Raw genomic sequence first — 14871 nt, 5'->3', positions numbered from 1 at the left:
CTTTCACATGCGTGCCTTAAAGTTGTACTTTTAACACTTATATCATCAACAACTATTTTTAAACAATTTAAAAAGGAATCAAAAAAGTAGTTCGATATTTTAAATTTAGTTGTTGGTACAGTGAAAATCCTTGGTTATTTGGTTGCAAGAAAAATAAACTGTATTGTTGGCCATGTCTTCTGGTTTCTACAGAAAAATGGGTGGACCACGTTCACGATTTAAATAGTTTTAGAGTTTTAAAAAGGAGACATGAAATTTCTCCGTTACCTACATGTAAGATGTATACCCAATTTGATTCAGTTTGGCAAAACAAGAATCGAAAGTTCTCTTAAACAAGCTTTTAAAGCAAACATTGCTAAACATAATGAGTTTGTTAAAAAAAATAGATAGGTATATCCTTAGCACACTTATAATAGATACCGTTTGTTTTTTGGCCAAACAAGAATTAGCGTTTCTTGGTCATTTTGAGGGCGACGACTCTGGCAATCGAGGCAAATACGGGGAATTAATTGCCAAAAAAAGGATCAAAAATTTTGCCAACATCTAGAAACATCAACTGTTTTTTCGAGAGTTTCAAGGGATATACAAAATGATATTATTGAAGCTATATAATATACATTTAGCCATATCTTCATTTTTTTAAATAAGATTTTTTGCATCTTGTTTTGGTAACACTTTAGAAAAAGTCACGCGTCGCCACTGTTTAGATTTTTAATTCGATTCAGGCGCCACCACCATCGCGATCGGTTGACATATGTTTCTTCTATTTAGAATCTTCAGAACCGCCTGTGATTTCCGTTTTACTATACTTGCTGTAGTATATACTAGATTTCCTAGTTTCATTGTACTATCTTATTTATAGTAGATACTTGCATACTTTTCTTCTCTAAGTGCTCTCTCCGTTTCTAAAATTGGCAATTATGAAAGGTTTTCTTACCTCCGAGGCTGAGGTTTTAAATAGATGGTTGTTAGTAATAAACCATTGAAGCCGATGTTTTAGCCAGGAATATCTTTTCCTTCCTATTGATTTTCTTGGGCTGATCTTTCCCTGTATTATGAGTCGGAGCAGTAGGTATTTACCGCCTCTCATAATGTGTCCAGGTAATGTTTTTTCCTGAAAAAGCTCACGTACCCCGTATAATTGTTGCAATTCTCAGAATGATGTCGCATATACCAAAATGTTCGAAGTGTGCTTTCAGAATAGATATAAGAAATTTCAGAATATACTGGCACGGTAAATAGAAATGGACTACTCCAGATTATTCTCGAATAATCTGTTTGGTATAGCTTAGATAGTTGATACCGTTTGTTTTTTGGCCAAGATCAGCCAGAAGGCAAGATCAGCCTTCGTCAAAATGAAAAAAATCTTTAACAGCCACGATATAAAATTGGAAATAAAAATTCGTTTACTAAACTGCTACGTATTCTCCGTTCTTTTATATGGCGTGGAGTCATGGACCTTAACTGAAGCATCACTGAAGAGACTCGAAGCATTTGAGATGTGGTGCTATAGACGCATTTTGAGGATTTCCTGGATAGACAGAGTTACCAACGAAGAAGTTCTACATAGAATGGGTAAAGAGCGCGAACTAGTCGTAACCATAAAACGTCGCAAACTGGAATACCTGGGCCATGTAATGCGCAATGAACAACGATATGACCTACTTCGGACCATACTTCAAGGTAAAGTGCATGGGAAAAGAGGTCCAGGACGAAGAAGAATATCCTGGCTGCATAACCTGCGAAAATGGTTTAACTTAACCACTACCGGACTTTTCAGGGCAGCAGTCAACAAAGTCAGAATAGCCATGTTAGTGTCCAACATCCGTAATGGATAGGCACCATAAGAAGAAGAAGAAGATAATTGATAATAGACGTAACTAACGTAGAAGTAGTAGAACAGCTCATACACCTGAGTGTAGAGATAACTGAGGATGGAATCGAGGAAATAAGAAAGAATAAGAAGAAAAAAGTTTAAAATATCTTAAACCTTCATACGGCCAATAGCAACATATGGCGTAGAGACATGGATCATGACATGACTGAAAAGACAATAAACCTTATCAATATTTTTGAAAGAAAGATAATAAGGAGGATATTGGGACCCACTTGCGATAATGGTATTGGAGAATAAGGTGCAACCACGAGTTACACCAATATTATAAAGAACCCTCTATAGCAAATTATGCAAAAGTACAAAGATTGAGCTGGGCAAGGCACCTTATAAGAACGGATAACGAGAGAACATCTAGTAGAATGCTTAGCGGAACTATGGTGGGACGTCGGTCAGCGGGAAGACCAAGGAAGAGGAGAATGAAAACTGATGCTAAAGAGATATTGAGAATGGACCAGTGGAGGAGTGGCTAGAGACAGAGATAGCACTGGTAAACACATAGTTTGCTGCCGGAAATTTTTTTACTGTTTCTAAGTAATTTGGTTCTGCTGAATCCAAAAATGCCACCAAATTTGCTCCATCAGATCGTTTGCAGAAAATACGATACCAAATCACATTTCTAACATATAGGGTAATTTAATGAAGCACTACCTACATATATGTAGTGCTGCTACCCATGAAATAAACCAAGTAAGAATAAAAAGTAAGATATTTATTGTACAATATTGTACATACTTACAAAAATCATCACACATATCTGCCAAAAAAACTTAACTTTTCATCTAACCTAACCGGCATGCAGCGTCGCAACAAAAATGTATTATTCGGTCAATTCGGCGTCACCTATTCGTCCTTTTATATGATTTTCTTGCAAAGGCTTTAAAAGGACGGTCCCTTTGAAGACTCCAGCAGTAATCCGCCATCATGTGATAGCCCCATCTCCCTGATACCCCTCTTCCATCGTTTTGATGTCTTGGTGAAGATTTTCTGGGAAAAGGTCTAAGTGGCTGTGGAGGTAATGAATTTTAATACTCATATGACAACCGTGTTTGGTAAAATTGTTGTGCATTTATTCCACTCTAATGCCCAATTGGTATACTTCCATATTTGATGGATTTGACCGTTACTTGATGGAAGTTCATTTTATCTAACACTAAAACACTGAAAACGTTTGTTTTCTATACTTCCACAAAATTTATTACAACTAAGTGACTACAACTAAGTGACTACAGCTGTTTCGGCAGAGTGCCTTTCTCAAGTCACTTGAAAGGCACTCTGCCGAAACAGCTGTAGTCACTTAGTTGTAATAAATTTTGTGGAAGTATAGAAAACAAACGTTTTCACTGTTTTATTGTTAGACTTCCATATTTATTGCCATTATGTAGAAGGACACATTTTAAACTCCGATACACCCATTTCTTCTAACAGTCTTTTAATATTGTTATAAAAAACCATATCATCTTGCTGAAAAAAAAGGCAAAAGATCTTTTATCTCTATCACGGTAGTATGTAATTTTGGTGTCTGGGTGAAGAACATTCTTTTTTTTTAGGCTGGAGGTAAGCAACTCGGAAGAATCCTTTGGAAGGTTCAAATTTCTGATAAGATCGCTTAGCTCTTCCTGAGTAAAGCGCTCAGGACGTGTTGAATCCCCTTCAAAATCACTGTGGTCTTCCTCAAATCTATTAGTCTGCAGTCCGTCAAATAACGTTTCGGCATTATCCTCTGGTAACATAGGTACACTGCTAAATATTGGAATGGGTATCTGCTCAAGCTGATGTGGAATTGGTCTTATTGCTGAATCCAGGTTAGGATATGTTCACGTATGTCGATTGTTAGATTAATGCCCTTTATATTCACAAGACAGAAATAGCAATCGTCAAAATGATTTTTTGGTTCCCTCCATTCCATTGGAAAACCAAATTTAAACATTTTCGTTGTCCTTTCGTCCACTGTCGCAAGTTTTCAATACAAGTTTTGCACACTACATGTGGAGCTCAGGATTTATCTTGATCTCCTAAATGAACACCAAAATAGGCCTTTTTGTTCATTTGCCCATTTGCCTTAGAATTTGTTAAGTTTGTTTATAAACATATTGCAATTATAATGGTGGAATATACAGAAATGTAAGAATATTTAAGTATTTGATAAGTATGTTATATCTCGAAAACTAGAACAGATACAAAGAAAAGGTTTGTATTTTTGGAATCAGCACAGATGAATTAACTAAAATCAGTTGATTTTTTCGGCAGCAAGTTAAAAAAATTTTTTTGTTGGGCTGTGTAGTTAGATGTTGGGATGCTGGGAGAGGCAAGGGCCCGATTTGGCCTATAGCGCCATAGGAGAGAGATAATAAATACCTTTCCGCTTCTGCGAAATATCATGCAGATAAATACCTTAGGAAAGAGTAGTGTTGGAATGGTACGAATACCATGGCTGTGCAATCTCAGAAAGTGGTTTAATTAATGGTCAAATAATCATAAAGATTTTATAATTTTAACTTTAACTGACATTTAAATTTATTTTGCAGTTTATAAAAATACTTTTTAATAAGATCCTTTTCAAATATTTATTTTGTAAACAGGTTATGCGTTTGATACAAAAATATTGCAATACTTTTATATTTTACGTTAAGCTAACACCTGTTTTTAATCATTTTTCAAACTGCGCTGTGTTTCCTTTAATGTTTCCTGTGTAACCCTTTAATGAGCATGTTTACTTTCACCAGTAAAAGTGATTATTTTACCACAATTACTATAAGCTACCAACTCGATGGCTTAACTTGCACAGCGGCTAACTCCGTTTTTTAAAACTTTACAGGAACACAAAAAAACTTCTTAAAATCACAGAATTGGTATATTGGGTAACTCCTCAATTCACATAGTAAATAGTTACGTTAAAAATGGACAACTCCATCCTCAACATATTATGTTATAACTAGGATATTTCTCACAAAAAGTTATATTATTTCATTAAAACTACTTACCGATAAAATGGAGTTAGCCGATTTGCAAGTTAAGCCATCGAACTGTTAGTTATTACTATTAGCAATTATTAATAATAACTGCATTCATTTTCCGTAAAATATATTGTCATATTTACAGTATACGTTTATATATTTCTATATAATTTATAATTATATATTTTTTCTACGAGCGTACAAAAATGTCTACTTTCGCGCACGCATTTTAGTTTAGAAAGTTTTACTTTTCCGCACGCGTGTTTCTTTTCCGCACGCGTTTTACTTTTCCGCACGCGTGTTAATTTAGATATGTTAATATGGCCTTAAAGTAATTATAATACATGCAATAAACTAATATTTAGATATTATTTACTAATTTATTTCAAATGTATCTTATTGTGTTCATGTTTTAATGAAATTAACGCGAGAATTCGATGAAATAAAATAATTTTGACATAATATTCCAAAATCAAATCAGTAGACAATAACAGTGGTTTTTGATCGTCGTCATGGAAACCAAGATCGTCGTCATGCTAACCAATTATGCTGAAACTTTGGTTTTGACAACCTTGTCAAATAATTAATTTGTGTATGTATTTTCATATTAATTAAATTAATTGATTAAAATTTGGTCATTTTTTTAAGATATTTTAAATAATATTGTTCCTAACGCTTGCAGAAAGTCTATTTTCCGCACTCGACTGCTTGCCGAACTCCCGCTTCGCGTCGTTCGGCAAACTGCAGTCGCGTGCGGAAAAGTATGACTTTCTGCACTTGTTAGAAAAATAACTATTCTGGTAGTCTGAAAATTCACTTTTTATTAAGCGTTTGTTGATTGCTTTTATAATATGTACTGTCGTAAATAAATAAAGCCAGATAAGAAGAAGAAGAAAATCTAACTAACTAATTGTATAATAAGTTGTAGGCATACATTTTTTCAATTTGTATTACGTTAAAATGGTTCATTTTAGAATATTAATTTTTTTCATTCAACATGTAAAATAGGTACCGATTGGAGTTACCCAGTATTTTACTAAATTTCGCTTTTAACAATGGTAAAATAATTCTATGATTTTTGGACAAATGTTTATAATCTTATCAGTGCGGGTAAATTTGATAGAAAGTGCTTCTAAGAACAATTCGCGGGTGAAAGCGAGTATACGAAAGACGTTTTTGTTATCGGAAGTACAAGAAATATTTGGAAAAAGTCGGGAATTTCGAGTTCCTAGAAAATGTTAAAAGTACTGACGACTGGAAATTTGGAGACGTTAAACTATGGAGAAGTAGGGATATTTGTTTTGACCAATAGAACTGAAGGTATGTGATTGATGGAAAGGGCTGTGGAGCGAAGACAGTTTTTGGAAAAGAGAGAAAAAGGCAGTGTATTTTCGATAGCTGAAAGGAGCAGTTTGTGTTGAAAAAAAAAGTAAAAAGTGTCGGTCTTCGTTAATCAAAGCCTTATAGGCATCCGTAAACAAAAAGTATTAAGTAAATTTTTTTAAAAGTTAAAATTAAATTCAGTGAAAAGTGGTAGCAGCTGTACCAAGGTATTCAGATCTATATTCTCCGTTGCGAGGATTTCGGTTTTCTTTGGCTTCATCGACGTCTATATAAAGATTCCAGTGTAATTTGACATAAACTTTTACATAAAGAATTTCGTAATTTTTTTAATTAATTTTTGTTTGCCAGTTATAATTCATTATTGTACCTATACTTGGTAACTTTCTATTTTAAATCAATTTGTCATATTCTTTTACATTTACTTACATAATCATTTCATATATTGTTTGTTTTACAATTTATTCTATCATTAAAACTTGTGTTTGGTTCTTTGGTATAAACAATTTTTTTTAATATACGGTTATATTTTACTTTTGAATTTTGTTTTTCCATGAGCTTCCTCTGCGTATTGGTTTTGTCATTTCTGTGAGTGGATGCCGTAAAACCCTGAGATAATTTATCAATGTGAGCTAACCCAATAAAAGTTTTGTTACATTAATAATTGAATATAAATATAAGTGTAATTTTTAAATAACTACATAAAGAAAATAAGAAGAATCAAAACAGTATCTATTTGACGATAAAAAATCGAAGTAAAGACATAACGAAAACACATTTCGTCTGACAGTTAAATGCGCCTCTCTTTCTCCAATTGATGCTAACCCTTCAGTTATAAATACTAATTTTTTAATTGTAAAAAAATTAATAGTTAAATTTCAGTACCTATCTTTTCAAATGTTCCTGCTTAATAGTTGAAGTTCTTAATTCCTTTCAGAAATACAATAGACCTTCGGACGTGTCTCTGCTTTATATCTGCAGATTTAAACGATAATATTATTTCGCCGGGTCCTTGTCCTTAAAAAGCGACCCTTAAAAAAGGGCTTCCTAGTTTTCTTCGCCGGACAGAACTATTGCCTGGACATCGTTGAAAAGGGGTCGGAACTGGTCAAACCAGTATATTATGTAAATTATTCTTTCGAATGTTGGTCATTGCTCAAACGTCTCATGGGAATTTTGTATAACGGTCAATCCTGATATGGGACCCTTTTGATAATGTAATGGATTTTTACCAGCCTTATTGTTAACGATTTAAATTTTATACGGGATATATTTAGGTATATGTGTTCAGTTTACCTTACAGCTATTTGAATATTAGACATTTTCCCAAACATATATATTAGTTAAACAAAGTTCTGAAATTGTTTTCTTGTGGCATGTTAAATTTAGTGTTATGTTTATATGGGATTGATCATTGAGCCACAATTATTGGTGTAATGAAAATTATTTCTTAATTACCACTGTTTGACGTTTCGATTTAAATTCCGGATATCTTCCTCAGAAAATTAAAAACTTAAAAGAAAATTAGGTGTTGAAAATTCTGGGAAAATTCTCGTAACCTGATCTTTTTAGGTAATGTGTGCTTTCCTTTAAATTTTAAATGTTCTGGTCTCGATCTTTAAGAAGCATGTGGTTGAAAAAACATTGTTTGAAATGATATTACTGCCACCATGGGTATCAAATTCTGACTGTTTTTATGTATTATTTTTGTGTTAGTTTGCTTGTGTCAGGCCCGGCCCTAGTGATTTTGGCGCCCTGGGCAAGGTCAGCAACCGCCGCCCCCCCCCCCCTTCCCTTGGTAGACTCAAAAACAAAAATTTTACGATCGCTCTTAGTTTTCTGAAAGCAATCACTTAATGCGTTAAAGGTTGTGTCTATAATTTTTAAATAGAAGTAAACTTTATATTGTGTCTCTATATCTATGTACGTCTATATTTTGATCTTCAGCCTTATAGCCAAATTGTCTTTTCACTTTCGTCTTTGTATCTTCTTAGCATTGTAGATTTCTTCAATTTTGTATCTAATGGGAGTAATTGCATCAATTCTACTTTCCCATCTAGTTTCGAACAAAGGTTAGAAATATGATTTTTCAGTATAGCCCCACGATGAATAGATGCTGATGAAAAGTTGTAAATTTTTGTCAGTAAAGAAAAAAGAGAAACTGCAAGCTGTGAGGCTTTAGCAGCATCATTTATGACTAAGTTGAGTGAATGGCTAGTATTGGCTAGAACATGGGACAATAAATGCTCTAGGATTCATTTTCAAAATTCTGTTTTGAACTCCCAAGTTCTTCCCTTTCATGTATGCCCCATTATCATACATCATACCCTTGTCCTCTCGTAGCTTCCAAAGGAATTCACAGTTCATTCAGTTTTTTCAAAATAACTTCTGTAAGTCCTAAGCCAGTGGTTTTCAGAGCAGGCACAAATCCAAGAAAATGTGCTTTAATTTTAACACTTTGTGAACAAATCTTAATCTACAAAACGTATAACAGTAGTTATCTTTTTCACTCCAGCAATATAAGGTGTATAATCTAAAATTTTGTTATAATACTTTCATCATCATCATCATCATCCAACCAATTCACGTCCACTGCTCGACATAGGTCTCCCCCAATTGTTGCCACACTTCACGGTTTTGTGCTGATTTTTGCCAGTTTTTACTAATCCGCCTGATAGCATCTGTCCATGGTGTAATACTTTGCTGATTACAAAAAGTTTAAAATTTTATTTTCGATGTGTTCATGGAGAAGCTAAATAATTACGTTTTGGATATGTTTTCCCAAGTACCTAGTTATGCTGCTTGTTACTACCATTCGTTGTTCTTCTAATGTGCTCTTGTAAAACAGAATAAAATTTTCCAAAGAGCTCAACAAGCTTTAAAAATTACCATGGTTGTGATTAAAAAGTTTATCAGAATCGCCCCTCAATGGAATACACTGTTGTGCTAATAACTTTATTATTGATACATGTCGTTATATTACATTTTAGAACTTTTTGTGTTTCTTCGTCTATGGATTTGCCCGATTCTAGTCTAAAAAAATTCTATTTTTACCCACTGTCGCTGTGACTGTAGATGAGCTGGAGACTTAGCGTGATCTGGCTTAGCGAGTAGTTTTGATCCCACTATTCTTATACGATGAAGAAGAAGGCGGTGTTGTCGATTTCCGGTTGAATGAACAATTGTTATTTTTTAACTTTTTTAATTCTCGTTTTTACAGAGGCATTTTTGCCTCTCTTGTTTATAATGTTGATTTTTTATAATATTAAAATCATAATTCATTATTTCTTCAATTTTAAAAATTGGCTTTTCAAAAATTTGCCGCCCCTAAATTCGCCGCCCTGGGCAGCCGCTCAGTTCGCCCACCCCTGGGGCCGGGCCTGGCTTGTGTAATATGTAGGTATCGTACCTACATAGATGTAATTGTTGCAAAAAATCAAATTTAAAATTAAAATTAAATTCCAATTATCAAACTTTTAAATTTAACGATAAAACTTTTAAATTTAACAATAAGTGGCCGGCGTAGCCGAGTGGTAGTGTGCTAGGCTAGCGTGCCGGTGGTCCGGAGTTCAAATCCTACCGCCGGCAAGAACAACTAGACATTTTTAAAATGTTTATAGGCCCCAGGTCGACTAAGCCTGAAAAAAATGAGTACCTTGGGTAAAACCAGGGGTAATAATAGGCGGTTGAAGCGTAGCACTGGCCCTTTTACCTTCCTTGTATACCGTAGGCCCTAGATATAGCAGACTACCCTGCTATACTCCCAAAGCCACGTGAGCGGTATAAAACGGGAGACTATTATTATTAAATTTAACAATAATCTGTTTAATAGCATTATTAAATTATAATAACATAATAAATTAAAAATAATTTGTTTACTCAAAATTAAATTTGATCCTTTGTTAAGTTGTGTTGTGTCTTGTATTTTGCATATGTATTTACCTATTGGGTGTGGGACGTTTGAAGGTGTGTTCATTTAGTTAATGTAGGTATGTTCTTGACGTCTTCTTTTAGTATTGGTAACCAAAGCCTGATGCATTCTGTTGATGGACTTGCTACACAGTTTTCTTCGTTGGGGCTGCTTCTTTGACTTTTCTCTTTTTCATGTTTCTTTTATGACGATTTTCAATAATCCTGAAATCTTGAACCTGATCTCAATTAACTGTCATGTAGTAGAGTCCATTATGAATAATACAGGATGACATTTTGAAATCAGAGACATTTTGAAATCAGAAAGTGTGGAAACCCCTTATGGAATAAAACTGTTTGTGTCCTTATTTAAATCAATTATAGAAAACGCTGGGATACGTCAACTCAATTGTGCGTCTTTTAAATATAAATTTAAATGTACCGAGTGATTCTCGAAGCTTATGCCATCATCTTTATTTTTAATGAAACACCTTGTATATTTATGTGTTTTTAGAAGCTACTTAACAGCCTGATCTCCAAAAAAAATCTGATTGTGTATTGTCTATTATAAATATAACAATGTGAAATTTGGAAATTGTGTATAATTTTCGTCAAGACAGTAAATATATAAAATTCTGAAATTATTAATTTATCACACTTTATATTACAATGGTATTTTTTTTTAATTAGCTAAATACACACAATTTTCTAAACTTAGTACAATAGACTTCCTCTATAACGAGAACTGCAATGGTGGACTAATTACCTCGTTATAAGCGGATCTCGTTATATCAGACAACAATAATATTGTGCATACCACCACCACTGAAATGTTTTGATGCCTCTTACGTAGTTTATTAGGTGTCGATGGTCGACCTCAACAATGAAATTTGGCCATCGTAAAGTGTAAATTTCCTAAAATATTCAATATCGGTCGATAGATAAACAAGAAGGAAGAAAAAAAAATGTATAAAAATTCTCAATTTCTTTGCAGCACGAAAATGCAGCAGCTGCATAATACTATGGTCAAATCTGAGAGTGCAGGAAGAGTCTATACCGGTTTCGGGGGTTGTTTCCCCCTCATCAGTAGGCCCATATCCTCCTCTCTCAGATTCCTCCACGTACCACACTTTGGGCCCTTCCGAATTGCAAAGAAAGAAATGTCACGGATGAACTGGGGCCATCTACCGAAAAACAAAGTAAGTTGTCAATCGAAGTAGCACAGAAAACGATAATAAATATCGTCTCAATACCACCAGATTGACAACAGGTGGAATACTTTCTTTGGTTACACCTCCTGAGATTTTCAAAATTTATAAATCATACAGGATGCCCAGGAAATTAAGACGAGAGAATTTTAAATAATTCACAACTCATCTGCTCAGCGTGGTAAAAGCTCCAACAAGAAAGATTCCTTAATACTCAAACAAAAGAGTAATGAATTAAAAATGTATAAACATTCTCAATTTCTTTGCAACACGAAAATGCAGCAGCTGCATAATACTATGGTCAAATCTGAGAGTGCAGGAAGAGTCTATACCGGTTTCGGGGGTTGTTTCCCCTCATCAGTAGTCCCATATCCTCCTCTCTCAGATTCTTCCACGTACCACACTTTGGGCCCTTACTTTGTTAAGAAGTAAGAAGTTTATTACCGGCGGTGGAATTTATTACAGCACTGGTCTCAATAAACACACATATGTTGGGCATTCCTGTATACAGGTAGTTATGGTATTTATGACCATCACCACGCCAAATCAGGTAAAGAAACATAGTTTTCGATTTCATTTTTCCTGGTTATAATCAAATATGCCTTATTATAGAGGACATCTAGTGTAGCTCGTTATAAGCGAAACGTCGTAATACCCGTGTTCGTTATAGAGAGAGTCTGCTGTATTAACATATTGGGTTTTGTATTTGATTTCTTGGCGAAAATTTTACATAATTTCAAAATTTGACCTTGTATTATTTATAATATACCATACATAATAGGGTTTGTTAAGATCAGGTTGATCAGGTTGATTCAGGAGCTTTTAAAAACATAAAAATATACAGGAGGTTCCACTAAAAATCAACATGATGGACTATAATAAATAATAGACTTGGGGACCGTTCAAGTATTACGTAACGCAGGTTGGGGGGGTCAAAAATCTTCAAAAATTACGGCCATTACAGTGCGTTACGTAGTGGGGGAGGGGGGTCAAATATCTTCAAAAATCGCGTTACGTAATACTTGAATGCTCCCTTGCGTTAATCACCTTGTATAGGGTTTTCTATAATTTTCTAAAGTAAGGACACAAAAAATGTTATTCCATACGTGGTTTTTACACTGTCTGATAATTTTGTGTTTTTTATAATTCCAAAATTTCATCGTGTAATATTCATAATAGACCCTAATGATATATAACTCGTTAAGATCAACTTGGTTACAAAGATTTTAAAAATATAAAAATATACGGGGCGTTTCATTAAAATTATTAAAAAGCTAATGGACTATGCTAGACTTGTGTGAATAACCCTATACCTTAAAATTTATTTTTAAAAAGCGCACACTTATATATGTAGAAGGGTCTCGGGGCTTTTTGTAATTTTTTAAAACAAGGAGCGCAATAATTATTTTATTCCAAGTGTTTCCACCCTTTATATTATAATGTACCTATGTATGTATATTACATTACAGTGAATAGATTGGAATAATTATTTAATTTTTGATTCATACAAATATTTATGAAATGGTTAAACTCTTTTTTATCTTTTATTTTAATAATTTTAAATTTAATAAACATTGTATGCAACTATGCAATCCATAACTGTTACTGCTGTGATTTGAGACAGAGACGAATTGGCTCAAATTTATAAGGCCAATATGTACAGCTCAAATGAAGTAAATAAACATGTAACCATCTGGCCAGAAGTGGTCAAATATGATCTCCTGCAATTCCCGAAATCAGGTCATGGTACGAGCGAGAGAAGAGGGAGCGAAGCCGATGTCTGACACTCGTCCAGTCGCCCTTACACCCTTTAACTTAGATAACTGACCCTCCGAATGTTGTCAATGGTGGAAGTTTTTTTTCTAATTCAAACAGGTTTGACCGCTGCTACTCAATTCGTGAATGAGCAAGCTGGACATATATTTATTATTCACGCAGATGCCGGTTGGAACGCTTTGACGAATATAATTTAGGGACTAGCCAGCATATATGTCCGTCACAGAAAAATATACTGCACTTATGATTTACTTTTTTTTTTCTTATTTTTGGGCAATAATCAAGTTTGTTTTATTATAATGAAACGTTTACATTGACCCATAGATTCTTTAGGTCAGACTATAGCACATAGTATCTTGTCTGCCTCGAGGATACGGTCTACCTGTTAATATCTCTTATAGTGTGCATTTTATAACTGAACTACACGTCAGAGAAAACGTGGTCACCCAAATTTATCTTTTATTTTGTTTTATTTATATCAAATTAAATCTATTGTATATTGAATCAGTTGGAATTATCATTAGTAAAAAATGGAAATCAAGGATAAAGAGAAAATAATGTATTGAAAATTTCGATGTACCATTATAGTTACAGCTACAACAAGCTGAAAATGCTAGAATTATCATAACGAAAACTTTGTTTATTTACGTATTTTAATTCATAATATGGAAAACTACTATTATAAAATGTTGTTTATCTCCATCTAATTTACTTACCGTTGCACGTCATCCGCGTCATAGCCTGTGACGTCACATGATACCAACACGAAATATTTAGGGGGTAGGTGTGTTCTTTTTTAGAATCAATTTGCCGAGTACACTGCCTTTACAGCCACTAGACATATTTTATTATATACGCGTAGAAATAATATTTAAAGATTTTTATTAATGTTAACTTAAAGAAATACACAATAATATATTTCATTTTATTTGTATGAATGGATTATAAAGCGTTTGTATGAAGCACATTTGTTCGGAATACGCTGTAACTATAATCGAACGAAGGTGATATTTTGGCATAAATTGGTAACATTTATTTGACAGTTGCGGTGATGACACTTCGTATTTGTTTATATTCTTTACTATAAGTATTTGTTTCATTATATTTACTGTTTTATTATGTACTTTATAATGCAAGATTATAACTTAATTCTTGTTTTCTATTTCTAAAAGTTTTTATTTATTTACATTGAATATTAATTTGTTTTGCTGTATAAACCACTTCCGCAAAAATTGTGTGACGTATTTGATTTAAAATGAATTCAAGAATTTTTTGTAATTGGGCAACAATGTCAACTTAGATCTCTAACGTAGATAATGACGTGCAACGGTAAGTAAATTAGACGGTCTGAATATAATTAATAATTATGTTTTAATGTGCAATTATATCATTCTAATTTAAATGTTATGAACTATAAAGGAACTTTACTCTTGATCGAAATTCATATTTTTTACATATCTCGTATAAAATTAATAAAATTTTATATATGATGGTTGCATCATATATCTTAGAACATGAAGAGCTTTTTATGAAGAATAACTTTTCTTCGTCAAATTAAAAATAAAAGAGTTATAAATGAAAATGTTGTGGGTATCCATAATTTGAGAAAAATCTTCAAATACTTTTCCCATTAGAAGGATGTAATTGCACATATCAGACCATAATTTTTTATTCCAAACAATATTATTTCGTATAGGTAGTCGGTTCGCTAAACTCAGACACAACTGGCTAGTGATTTTAGTCAATAATTTTGCCAATTTGGCAAAAAAAAATAATTACTAAATAG

Source organism: Diabrotica virgifera, chromosome 3 (genome assembly GCF_917563875.1).
Source record: "Diabrotica virgifera virgifera chromosome 3, PGI_DIABVI_V3a".
Lineage (NCBI taxonomy): Eukaryota > Metazoa > Arthropoda > Insecta > Coleoptera > Chrysomelidae > Diabrotica > Diabrotica virgifera.
This window is presented reverse-complemented; position numbering follows the sequence as displayed.